Source organism: Ostrea edulis, chromosome 9, assembly GCF_947568905.1.
Source record: "Ostrea edulis chromosome 9, xbOstEdul1.1, whole genome shotgun sequence".
Classification (NCBI taxonomy): Eukaryota; Metazoa; Mollusca; class Bivalvia; order Ostreida; family Ostreidae; genus Ostrea; species Ostrea edulis.
Window position 1 is genome coordinate 29,020,606 of NC_079172.1, and position 11,327 is coordinate 29,031,932.

Consider the following 11,327-nt stretch of genomic DNA (forward strand, 5'->3'; position numbering starts at 1 on the left):
GACTTTGTGAGATCTTTGTAACACATGTTGTATTTTTTCAAATAATTATGCTCTCTGTCGCGTGCTTTAAACGAGTTCATAATCCATTCATAGTCAATGTGAACGGATTGTATCGTGCGCTGAAATTGGTTCGTTCATAGAGGAAAATGCGATTTGTAAGGCCAAGTAAAATTAATTAGTAGATTATCATTCAAACTTCACAAAAAAATGGGGCGGGTGGAAGGGATTTTATTTTTTATTTTTCGCCATGTTATTCTTGACCTCGAAAATGCCTTCTCTCCGACATTGAAAAAAGGCTTTATAAATCATAATTATATGTGTATTTGGGTTTCTAAAAGGCAAAGTGAAACAAAGTACGTTTACAATACCAGACTGGACATAAAAATATCTGGAAATCGTAATTTTGAAAAATAAAAAAAATTGGGGCGGGGCGATTTTCGAGGGGCAGGCGGGAATGATAATCTACTAATTAATTTTACTTGGCCTAATATAGAAATATATTGAAATGAAAAAAATAATTTTGGAAAAAAAAATATAGTAGAAACGTTGTGCAAGAACTGAAGTCATTTTGGAATTGTCAAAAAACATGAATCACATTTTATGACATCAGTATTCTACTTAGTATTTGTGTGATGGCTGGAAGTGGACACTTAGTATTTGTGCGATGGCTGAGGAGTGAACATTTAGAGATCATTTTGGCCAGTGTCCGACTGTCCATTTGTCCGATTCATACTTTTACAGTTATTTTTACGATAGTTCTTGCAATATATTAGTTGTTTATACCTACAAATACTTCAATTGAAAATTAATTGGGCATGTCAGATGGAGAAAGCCCTGCTGCTCCAGTGATTCACCAGACTCCAGAATTTGTTATGATTCGCAACTGTTGAGGTTTAGATCAATCACGACTTCGAACTTCGTTTTCACCCAAAGTAAAGAGAAATCATTAATCTCAGCACAGTCACTGTTTACTATTATATGGAATGATTATCTACACGTTTCAAGTAATACCTGCATCTCCCAGACACAGGTGTGTAGATTCCTGAGTTAATGAAATCTCCCCAAATCAATAATCTTCCTAAGCAAGGAGAATCCATCTGTCTAATGTCACTAGTTTCTGGGTAATGGCTGGAGGGAGAAGGGCAAATTTCTAGCCTGTTAATCCAATATATTAGTGTCTATCTGTTGTTTGTGCTACAATCATACAGTCAGTCATACTACAACATAATGAGAATTGATATGTGTCAACAGGCTTGATTGATGAACACAAAGCTGTAACACACAGCAAATTAGCATTTGATTAATACATATAAATTCACTAAGGCTAGGGCTATTGACTTCCATATACAATCAGCTCTGAGCATGTCTAGACTTTCATCGTCCATGTCCTCCAGATTATGGGCCCCTTTATCGTGGCAATAAATCTTAATTATGTTTTCCTGAACAATATTATATCTTTTTTTCTTCTTTCGAATATAGACACATCATCTAGACAATCTAGAAAATCTTGCACTGCAGCGGTTTAAATTTGATGATAAATATCACAAATTTTACATCAGGTCTGTGTAAGTCAATTCTGAATCTGTTGACTTCAGTTTGTCCATGAAAAAAAGTTATGATTGGAAAATAATTTTTATATTTATTGTGGCTGCTGTGGTGTTACAGACTGAAAAAAGAGATACATTAATTTGTACTATCAGCTAAGGGTTATAACTTATAACTCAGGTCCAACTGTTAGTATCATACCAAGACTGCAGTTCATGATTGAAGTTCAAAGATCAAACACTGGTCAATCTGCATCTGTTGCCTAAAACGTAGCCCTACACACAAAAATGGCGAAAAATATTGCTACATCTGCCAACCAAGGTTCGTCCCCAGTCCATTATAATCATGCACGATTAATTTCCTCACACAAAAGGTTACTGACATGCAAATCTGACTAAAGGGAAACTCCACACAACACAGTACACACTAGGAAACCTCATGCAAATTTTGTGCAGGTGCTTTCTTCAATGTCTACAGCCTTTACATAATTTACGACTCAATGACGTAATCTGGTGCGGTATAAATTTTTTAATCTTTGTGGACGTGGTTAAAATACAAACAAACAGTCGTACAAAAAGGAGTGAGAAGAGAAAAGGGTACAAGTGCTTTTGTGTGGCCTAGACAGAAAATCCAAACAAATAATTGATGGAGAAAATAATGCATCCGTTCCAGGAACTGCTTGATGCACAGCAAGTGCAGTGAATGGGTGATAAATGTCTTCAAGACGATAGCTCTGCACATGAATCTCGACAAACCTCTTCCGGTCATGTCTCTGTTTCTTCCATATTTGCCCAGCAACGGATCACCATGTAATTCTAATTTACCAGACTACAGGGGAATCTAATGTAGTCTACAGAAAGCCCCCAATGTATAGACTTCAGAGGCCCTGAGACGGTGATATTACACAATCATTGAAAGAAACCCCTGAGTGGGGAAAATAAAAGGCTGATTAATGACTTGAAATTGATTAACGATGTCAGGTTAAAATGGTAGCCACTTATTTATGATTTCCATAAATCCTGACTGTTCGTATAATAAAAAACGCAAAAGCTTAAAAAAGAAATTCTCTCCACTTCATGTTTTACTGATTGGAAAGGAGAAAAATTAAAGGGCACACTGCCTCTTCAGCCTTGCACGTCAGCTTATTTTTAACGAAAGTTTATTTTTTCCTTAATGAGAAGATAGAATTTCCACTTTATGACAAGTTCTAATCAAACGCCTCAACTGCAAAAGGAAATTCGTCCAAATATTCTGAATCAGCTACTGTTAAAATGACACTGGAGTGCCCATTAATGATTGAGGTTATGTAACAGGATACAAATGACAGGGCAATCTCTTTGTACAGTCATATTGTGCGCAATGAAGAACAAACCTTGCATAATTGGTACAAATAAATACGTTTTAAAATGTGAATGTTTTTAAAAAGCGCACAGGGCAGGGGCTACCTCACTTAACCACCACCCTTACTCCCCCCCCCCCCCCCCCCCCCCCCCCCCCCCCCGATTGAACGGGATTGCTCTCAGGCAGTTAGTATGGCACTACAGGGAAGGAAGGTAAGAAAAATCAACTGAACTTCTACAATTCTATACCAAAGCATTATCATCATGTCCAGGATCAGAAATCTTTCCTTGCCTTGGGGTGAAACCAGGAGACACTTGATGTTCTTTATCTGTATGACATAGATTACAAGTCTGCAATAAATCCAAGATTGTCTTTTTTCTCATTAAGTATCTATTGACATGAAAGCAAAGAAAATTTGAGAATGTTCCACAAGAGGGCAAACGTTGCAAGGACCCAGAACAAAGAGTTGTAACAGCCTTGTTGGTAAAATTGCTCAACTGAACAATCTTGGCAAACAGCATTCCGGAACATCTTTCATTTTTCCATGACATTGTCACATGATCAGCCTAGACTATTGACATAGACTAACCCAATCTAAACATCTTCCTCTTTTCTTCAAACACAAGGCTCCTGTTCTGACCAGTGCAGTGTGCCTAATCAATTGGGATAATTAAATATGACAAGGGATTACACATAGTAATATGAAGTACCAGGTCTGGATGAAACCTCTTGCTGTGGGCTGAAACCATCCAATGAAATTACTCTTGTACAGCTCACCCAAAAACTGGTTTCATAGTGCTTGAAATCTTTGCAGTCTTGTCGTGTTGGCCAAGTAGTCATTATCCCTACTTATACAGCAAACCCGTCATAGACTTTGAACTGCAAAAACAATGACTGTAGGGTTCTTGATGAGGTTTGCCATTAAATTATTTTGGCATCAATTACACTACCAAAATTAAACATCATGGCTGAACTGGTGACTCCATAAGTCAGTCTACTGGGCTTTACTTGGACATAATTGCTATTGACTTGAAAATTGTTTGTTACCCATCTCCTTCACTAAATACTTTTCATTCCAGTCGAATCCAATCCCCAAATGACCAGAGCTTCATTCTTATAACCCCTTTCCTTACATAGATTTACATTTCAGTGACTTGTAAAACCCCTTTATTCATACCAATGATGAAATACCTATTCCATTTACGTGAAAGACTGGATCCAAATACTTTTTTTTTGCTATTTCTATTGCAGTGTAGACTTTTTCATCTTGTTTAAATACACCACATGGTTCTTCGAATATGACACATTATAAAACCAAAGCTGTATTTACGCAAACCCCGTTGTTAAACGTAGTTTTAAAGACATTTCTTTATTCACTACAGAGTCAATATCTCCTTGTTGAATTTCTGAAGAAATCTGAACTATTAATATCCTGATTTCCTGCATACTTAAAAATGCCACTAAAGTTGTGAAATAGGTTTTGTACATTTATTTATACAGCTTTACAAAAGAGGAATTAATACTGGCTAAAAATTTCCTCCTCCTGTCAGAAAATTCTTCCTGTGTTGAATGATATTTTATAAAATCTGTACTTTTCACTTCCTTAATAGAGGAGAGAGAGAGTGAGTGAGTGAGAGAGAAAGAGAAATGAAAGTGTAGTAAAACATTAGAGATTAATCCAGCTTTTGAATACTGTAAACGTACTTTTTTCCACGTGTTCATAAGTCCGTGGAATCACAATTTCTGTTTATTCCGCGGGTAGAAAATAGGGCGGATTTCTTAGATTGCCACTTAATGTCTTTCATTTACTTTAAAGTACGCTGGGATAAATTTCCGCGGAAAATTTGTGACCGCGTACATAGCGTAAATTAATACCGTGCGGAAAAAAGTATTTCTACAGTATATACATAATGAAAATATTCATTAAGGGGAAAATATAAGAATTTAAAAAACATTCCGATACTTGTTTTGACACAATTTTGTCTTCGATGGTTGAATCTCCAGCTGCTGTTAATGACCAAGTCCTCCTGATCAGTTTTGTCAGTTGTAAATTGTACTATTCCAATGATCATCATGTATTACAAAGAAACCTATAATCATCATTTTACAAATAAATTTCTTCTCTTCAATTTACATGTATATCTATTCTCATTTTTCAAAGATTGTTCTTTAATATATATAATATCTCATTTTCACTTTCCAAAGATTTTTCCACTTTGTTTTAAAATGTTCCAGTTTTCAATGATAATTAGAGACTGAGACATCTCCGGGTATTAACATTCACATTTGATAAAACCAATTTGGTTTTAAAATGTTCCAGTTTTCAATGATAATTAGAGACTGAGACATCTCCGGGTATTAACATTCACATTTGATAAAACCACTTTTACAGTAGACCTCATCATACTCAATTAATATTTGTATTAATCTAAGAAAATCCAGCTGTCTCACAAAATCAGAAGTATATATTCCTTTTAATTCAAGTCCCTTGGAGCACAGCAATTTGGGTTTGTGTGTTCTTGTGAGCTCTCATGTTATTGCAATTGACAATGAAGAGATTGTTCAGAGAATCTACTGTTACAAATTTTGAAGAGCTTTGATGAACAATTTGATAGGAGCTGAATTTTAATAATAAAAAAGTATAGGTATCATTTGTAAGTAGACTATAAAACTCTTTTTCTGATGTCAACTTTCTACAGCGATCCCTATTACATAACCAAATCTGTTTATATTTCCTACAGAATCTTTAACCTTTCAAGCACATAAAAGAATTTACTAAGGTAGAAAACGTTATAATTCATTACAAAAACAATTAGAAATAATTAACATGAAGCCATTAATTGATATTCTTTCTGCAGCACAGTTATTAATCAAGTAAGTAAGGCAGCTAGCGCTAAACATTCACAGCTGCATCAAGTGTCTACAAAGTTCACTATTTCTAATTCAATATTTTATCGAATCACGGATAAAATATTCATAAACACCAGAACTCCCGCTCCTAGCCTATGAAAAACAAGACCCTATACATTGCATTAACTTCTAAAAATCAATGATTTTCCTATCACCTAATCCAGAAGGGTTATCAACCCTGTGTTTTCACATTGGTCAGGATATACCACAATAGAATGTATTCAAAAAATCTCAAAATATCAACTGATCATCTCATTCCCCATGAGATACAGAGATGGTGGCTCAAATATATCACAGATGAAAATGGAGAGGCTCGGGTCTAAAGCGAATTTCCTCACTCAGGTGTCTCAGGTGATTAGGTGAATATTGCGGATCAATGTTGGGGGTTTAGATTTCACTATGATTGCACGCTCATACAGCTTTTTTTGTTCCTATAGTTTTTGAATTGGTCTTTAAAATCACAGGCAATAAACAGACACGTCAAAAATGCAACAATAACAAGTAAAGACTGTTTTCTTTAAATCCGGGATTATCTTTGTAATCTCTTATACTGATTTTTTAATGGGATTTTTCACTTGAGAGGGAATAATACCGATTATTTCCTTTAATTTTTGGCAAGGAAATAATTGTAATTGCTGAACAGGAAATCCAAGTGCTACCAGTTTTCGATACTCTACGAACAATAATCACAAGTGTACCCGATCGTTAGTGCTCATTAATTATCAGCTGTTCATAAACAGCAACCACATCCTGGGCAAACTAAAAAAAACAAGACTTGTCACCACTTGTATACTTCCTTTAAACAAAATATACATGCTATTTATGAACCTCCTAAATTACATGACCAAAATTCAAACAGGTACCATTTCTGAAATGGAATATCAATCAACGTGATTAACCAGGTCTAATTTCTCAACAATACAAACATGACATAGGGTGGGCAACCATGCTTACCCAAAATATCCTGTCACCACATCCTCAATGTGGAAATGTCCATCACTAGAAATTGTTTTTCTTTAAAAAGGTTTTTTTTCCCTACAGAAATCAGGTAGACGGAAAATGGTTTTAACGAGATGCCTTTCCCTGACGCATACCGGCACTTTTACACAACCTTCAATAATGTTCTGGAAACGGAAAATGATGCCATTAAGAGCTGGAGCATCTACACCGCTGAAAGCATGCAGGATCAAATATTACAACACAAGTCAAATGTGTGATTGCTTCTAGTGAATGTTAATGCGCATGTATTTTCTTTCTCATTTGGTCACGTGTGTATCACATAGAATTATCTACCTGTGCAAATCTTTTTCTCCAATTGAGGAAAAAACAAAACCATTACTTCCTCTCCTCCTCTGAGAAACCCTATCTGATTTTTGCCCCCTATTTTTCAACAAGATTAAATCAGCATTTTGTTATTCATTTCATTCCTTTCCGACCCATTAACCACTACACATAAGCAGTCCTCTATATAAAACCAAACACTATAAGCCCTAAAAGTACAGACCCGACGACATTTTTCTTTTGTATTTCTTTTTACCCACAAATCAATGGGAGAAGGAGAGAGATTGAGATCACAGTTTTCAATTTGTGATCCAGAAATTGTTCTCCCTCCAAACCTCTGCTGGTCAACTGGCCCAGGTAATGACACTGACCACATAATAAAGAGTAGGCCTATACATGGCTAGCCAATGTCCTCGAGTGACCCCAAATGACCACAGTCTTCTGGTAATCCCGCCAGTTGGCTATGTATTTAGGTCAAATATCCCCACTATACTTCAGTCCAACTGAACCTCAGTCAACCAATCAAAGCACACACTTACCTTCCTAAATCATTGTCTGAAAATCTCTAGTGCCAGTGGAATCACCATGTTACAATGAATAGTCAATCTCACTTCACTTTGCCATGTCTTTCTCTCTAAAAGTGTCTTCAACACACTGAAATTAACCTAGACACAACGTCAAATGCTATAAATAAACCCAAGATTCTGATTGGTTCAAACTAAACAATATTTTTTTTAAATGAGGCAGAGCATACAAACAGACTTCATTTATTTCACAGGCAGATGTCCACAAGAAGGCTATTGTAAGGAAGCTAGCAGTGGGCCTATTTCTGACTTGATACAGCGATAGCAAATCATTAGTAACACAGATAATATATAAATATATATGCTTATAATCACCTAGTCATTGAATCAAGAGAAAGATTTATCAAACACAGAAATGCCATGCCTTTATAGATCTGTTCCCTATTAAAATATTTTGGATGCCATCACACGGAATGCTTCATTCTTTCAATATCATTCAAGATAAGTACAGAAATACTAGAATTTAATAAAATTCAAAGAAAAGTCAGTCTATATATAAATCCTCTTATCAATGATGAGGTTTTATTTTCTACGATCTATATATAAAGCATGGTTGCTGATGCATTCTGAACAGAAGCTTCAGCTTTACCGGCCATTCAGGAATGTTTTCGTCCCATTTTCTGAAAATTTGTGTTTACATAAATATTTGTCCTTTGAGAAAGATTATTTCTTATGAATTTAAACAAAATTAAGGAGGTAATTGTTTGGATTCAAAGGAGATCAAGTTTACTTTGGCAATGTAAAATATGAAGATTAATTAATGAATTTAAATTAACTTGGAGTCTGAGAAGGCATTTCAGCAGAAAATTTTGTAAATATTCTGGTGACTATTACCAATATCGATTTCAGAATATTGGTTTGTTGACTGTGTCTAGGTTACATCACGTTTTTATTGTTGGCTATAGTTTATAAAGTATCAGATCGCCCAAATCCACCACTGAAAATCAAATATACTGCATGAAAAACTTTTGCAAACTAAATTTGAGGTATGAATTAATTATGATGAATCTGTTTATCAAACTTTCATGAAAGGTTTTGCCAATCTGCAAATGCTGAAATTTAATGAAATAAGGGTACAAATGCAAGTGTGTATTTTTTCAAAAATGCTTCGATTCCAAAGGAAAATTTCAATTACTTATAGTTATAAATATTAATTGGATATTTACCTGAATTCTTTCTTTAAATTGGATTGCACATTAGATATCTTACTCTTGGATCAATCTTCTAGCCATCTGTAAAAATTAAAGGTAAAATTATTTTTTCTATATTATACTGTTATCTATCTACATATACAAACATTGAAATCCATCACACTTTAAGAATTTAAAATGTGTAAAAATATTAAAGAGCCCTGTCAAAATTCTAGTTAAATCCAGACAGTGCTTCATCTTTTTCTAATGAGGCACAGCATACAGATATATATCTGGGTTGTTTTCCTTGTTTTTCTTCTTTCTTTTTTCCATTCCAAGAATCCCATGAAGGTCATAATCACATGCAAGACTCATGCTAATATGCTTATTGTGGTTTTTTCCAAAATACAAAATTCATAGAACACACTTCTTGACAGTTTTTATAGATATATGTACAAGACAGATATCAGGCTTTATGCTCCTTAATTTTCTCTCAATCACTTCATTTACTTGTATATCAAATATTTATTTTTTCAATGGAGTTTAAAATTTGCACAATATCCGGTATTGCCAAAACCATGAATTTAAAGTTGCGATGATAAAAGAGACCCAAAACCTCTAATTCAAAACTGCATGAAAGTGGATTTTGACAAAAAGCCATGAAAAGAACCTGGAGTGAATTCAAAGCTGTATGTATACAGTATAATATCACTTTGAACAATAAATCACTTTGAAAATAATTCTAAGATCGATATTGCACAATCCATATTTGACATTTCTGCTGCTACTCACTTGGGCAGCACATTTAGCCTTGCAATGAACACAAGCTGGATTATCTACTTAAAAAAACACACCAAAAAAAAAACAAAAAACCCAGCAAACAGACACACCCATTGTAAATTTTTCATATACAAGAGTTTAAGTCACTCCTTAGTTTTTACAGTGTGAAGAAATACAGGTTTGACTATGCGACAGCTCTATTAATTAAAATTGGAAGGTGCATGTATTTTGGGTAGCTATTTTTCTTCCTTGAACCTTCGTCCAATCACTTCCACCGAAATAACTAAGGCATTGTGCTCGGAGAGCGATACAATATTCACATTAAAATCTTACTATCTGCCTTCATTTGTGGTTTGTCTATTATGTAATAACCTACAGGTTAAAGAATTGCCATGAATTTCCAGTGTACCAATATCAGTTCCTCTAGTGTGTGTCCCAGCAAGATAAAAATTGACCATGAAAAGGTTGCAGTATTGAGCATGATGCAAGGTGGAGGCCCAATCCAGGCTTGGATTTTTCAAAAAAATCTCAAACTTAAGTTCGAGTTTTTTTACTTGAGCAGTCAAAAATTGAACAAATTCTCAGACTTAAGTACAAGTTTTAACTTAAGTTTCTTTCAAGAAATACAGGCCTGGGAATTGCTTCATTTCGAATATGTCATTATGATATCGCATAGGGCTTTTAAATGTGTGGAAAGGAGGAGAGAATACATTGTAATTCAATCATTTATCATCAGATTGTATGGACTGTCTTGATTTTGGAGTAGAAGTTGTCTGCTATTTATGTGAATTAAAATTACAACATACTCCAAACAATGATCACCTCATCTATCCCAAAAAATGATGCAAAGTTATTTCATAATGATTACAGGTCCAACATCATGTTGATGCTGGACCAGTTGGTCAACATTGAATATATGTTGACCCAATGTCAAAATTTTTATAATGTACATACTTGAGGATGATCGACAATTTCTAACTTGGAGACAAGACTCACTAAGTCCTTATTAACTTACAGGCTGCCTGAGTGTTGTAATAAAGCACTATACAAACAGTCTAAATGAATATGAAAACAGTGAATGACATCATTCATCTGTTCCAATGAACTCCATAATTGCTGATGACAAGTCTTATCCTATCTAGATACCCCGATTTATTCTTAAGTTCGAAAAAATGCAATTGTTGACATCAAGCTCGGTATACATTAAAACATGTTGTGGTATTCTACAATCAGCAGTAAGTAAAGTACACTTTGATTTCCATTGACAAGGATGACGTTTATCTGCTGTTGAGCCACACACCCTTGAATTCTTGAACCCGATGGCGACCACTTATATGTAAAAATTGATGAGTTTGTAATATTTTGGTTTCCTGAGTGTCACCGGTTACATACCTATCTCTTCCTTCTTCATGTGTATAAAATACTTTTTAATAATTAAACGAGAGAAATATAGAACAGATAGATTGTACTTTGCATTTGTGTATGATATATATATACATGTAGTTTTTAAAAGTTAAATTCCGACCCCTACTTCAACAAGCCCATTACTAATCCCTCAACAATGTCTTATGAGTGGTCAGCATCCAACAAAATAGGAAGAAGTACGGGCTATCAAACACTCGGCAAATTCACTGAACAGGAACAGGAAATACTTAATTTCACACCTCAGTCAGGAAGTTTACAGCAACTCTTGCTAGTAAAGACCTTTTTGTTAACTGGCTAATACTTCACACGATTCAGAGGATTGCTATATATC

General features: G+C 34.7%; 1 protein-coding gene and 1 long non-coding RNA gene across 36 annotated transcripts in view; one reads left to right on the forward strand and one right to left on the reverse strand.

Annotated features, from left to right (window-relative positions):
* The window catches only part of LOC125658761 (muscleblind-like protein 1), a 126,377-nt gene that overhangs the window by 55,791 nt on the left and 59,259 nt on the right, over positions 1 to 11,327 (reverse strand). For 5 of the 35 annotated variants that reach the window (XM_056150085.1, XM_056150105.1, XM_056150071.1 and 2 more), the window contains 2 exons: positions 8,828 to 8,893; positions 7,617 to 7,742 (listed from right to left, as the gene is read on the reverse strand). The gene's annotated coding sequence lies outside the window, so the exon portion shown is untranslated. Of the gene's footprint in view, positions 1 to 1,011; positions 3,018 to 3,596; positions 3,766 to 4,849; positions 4,977 to 6,750; positions 7,743 to 8,495; positions 8,599 to 8,827; positions 11,210 to 11,327 lie in introns of those variants that run through there. The other 30 variants (XM_056150118.1, XM_048890159.2, XM_056150115.1 and 27 more) reach the window with 26 other exon arrangements.
* Positions 3,259 to 7,733, forward strand: LOC130050335 (uncharacterized). The gene is made up of 2 exons (XR_008798762.1): positions 3,259 to 5,120; positions 5,207 to 7,733. It is a non-coding gene; the product is annotated as an uncharacterized LOC130050335 (long non-coding RNA).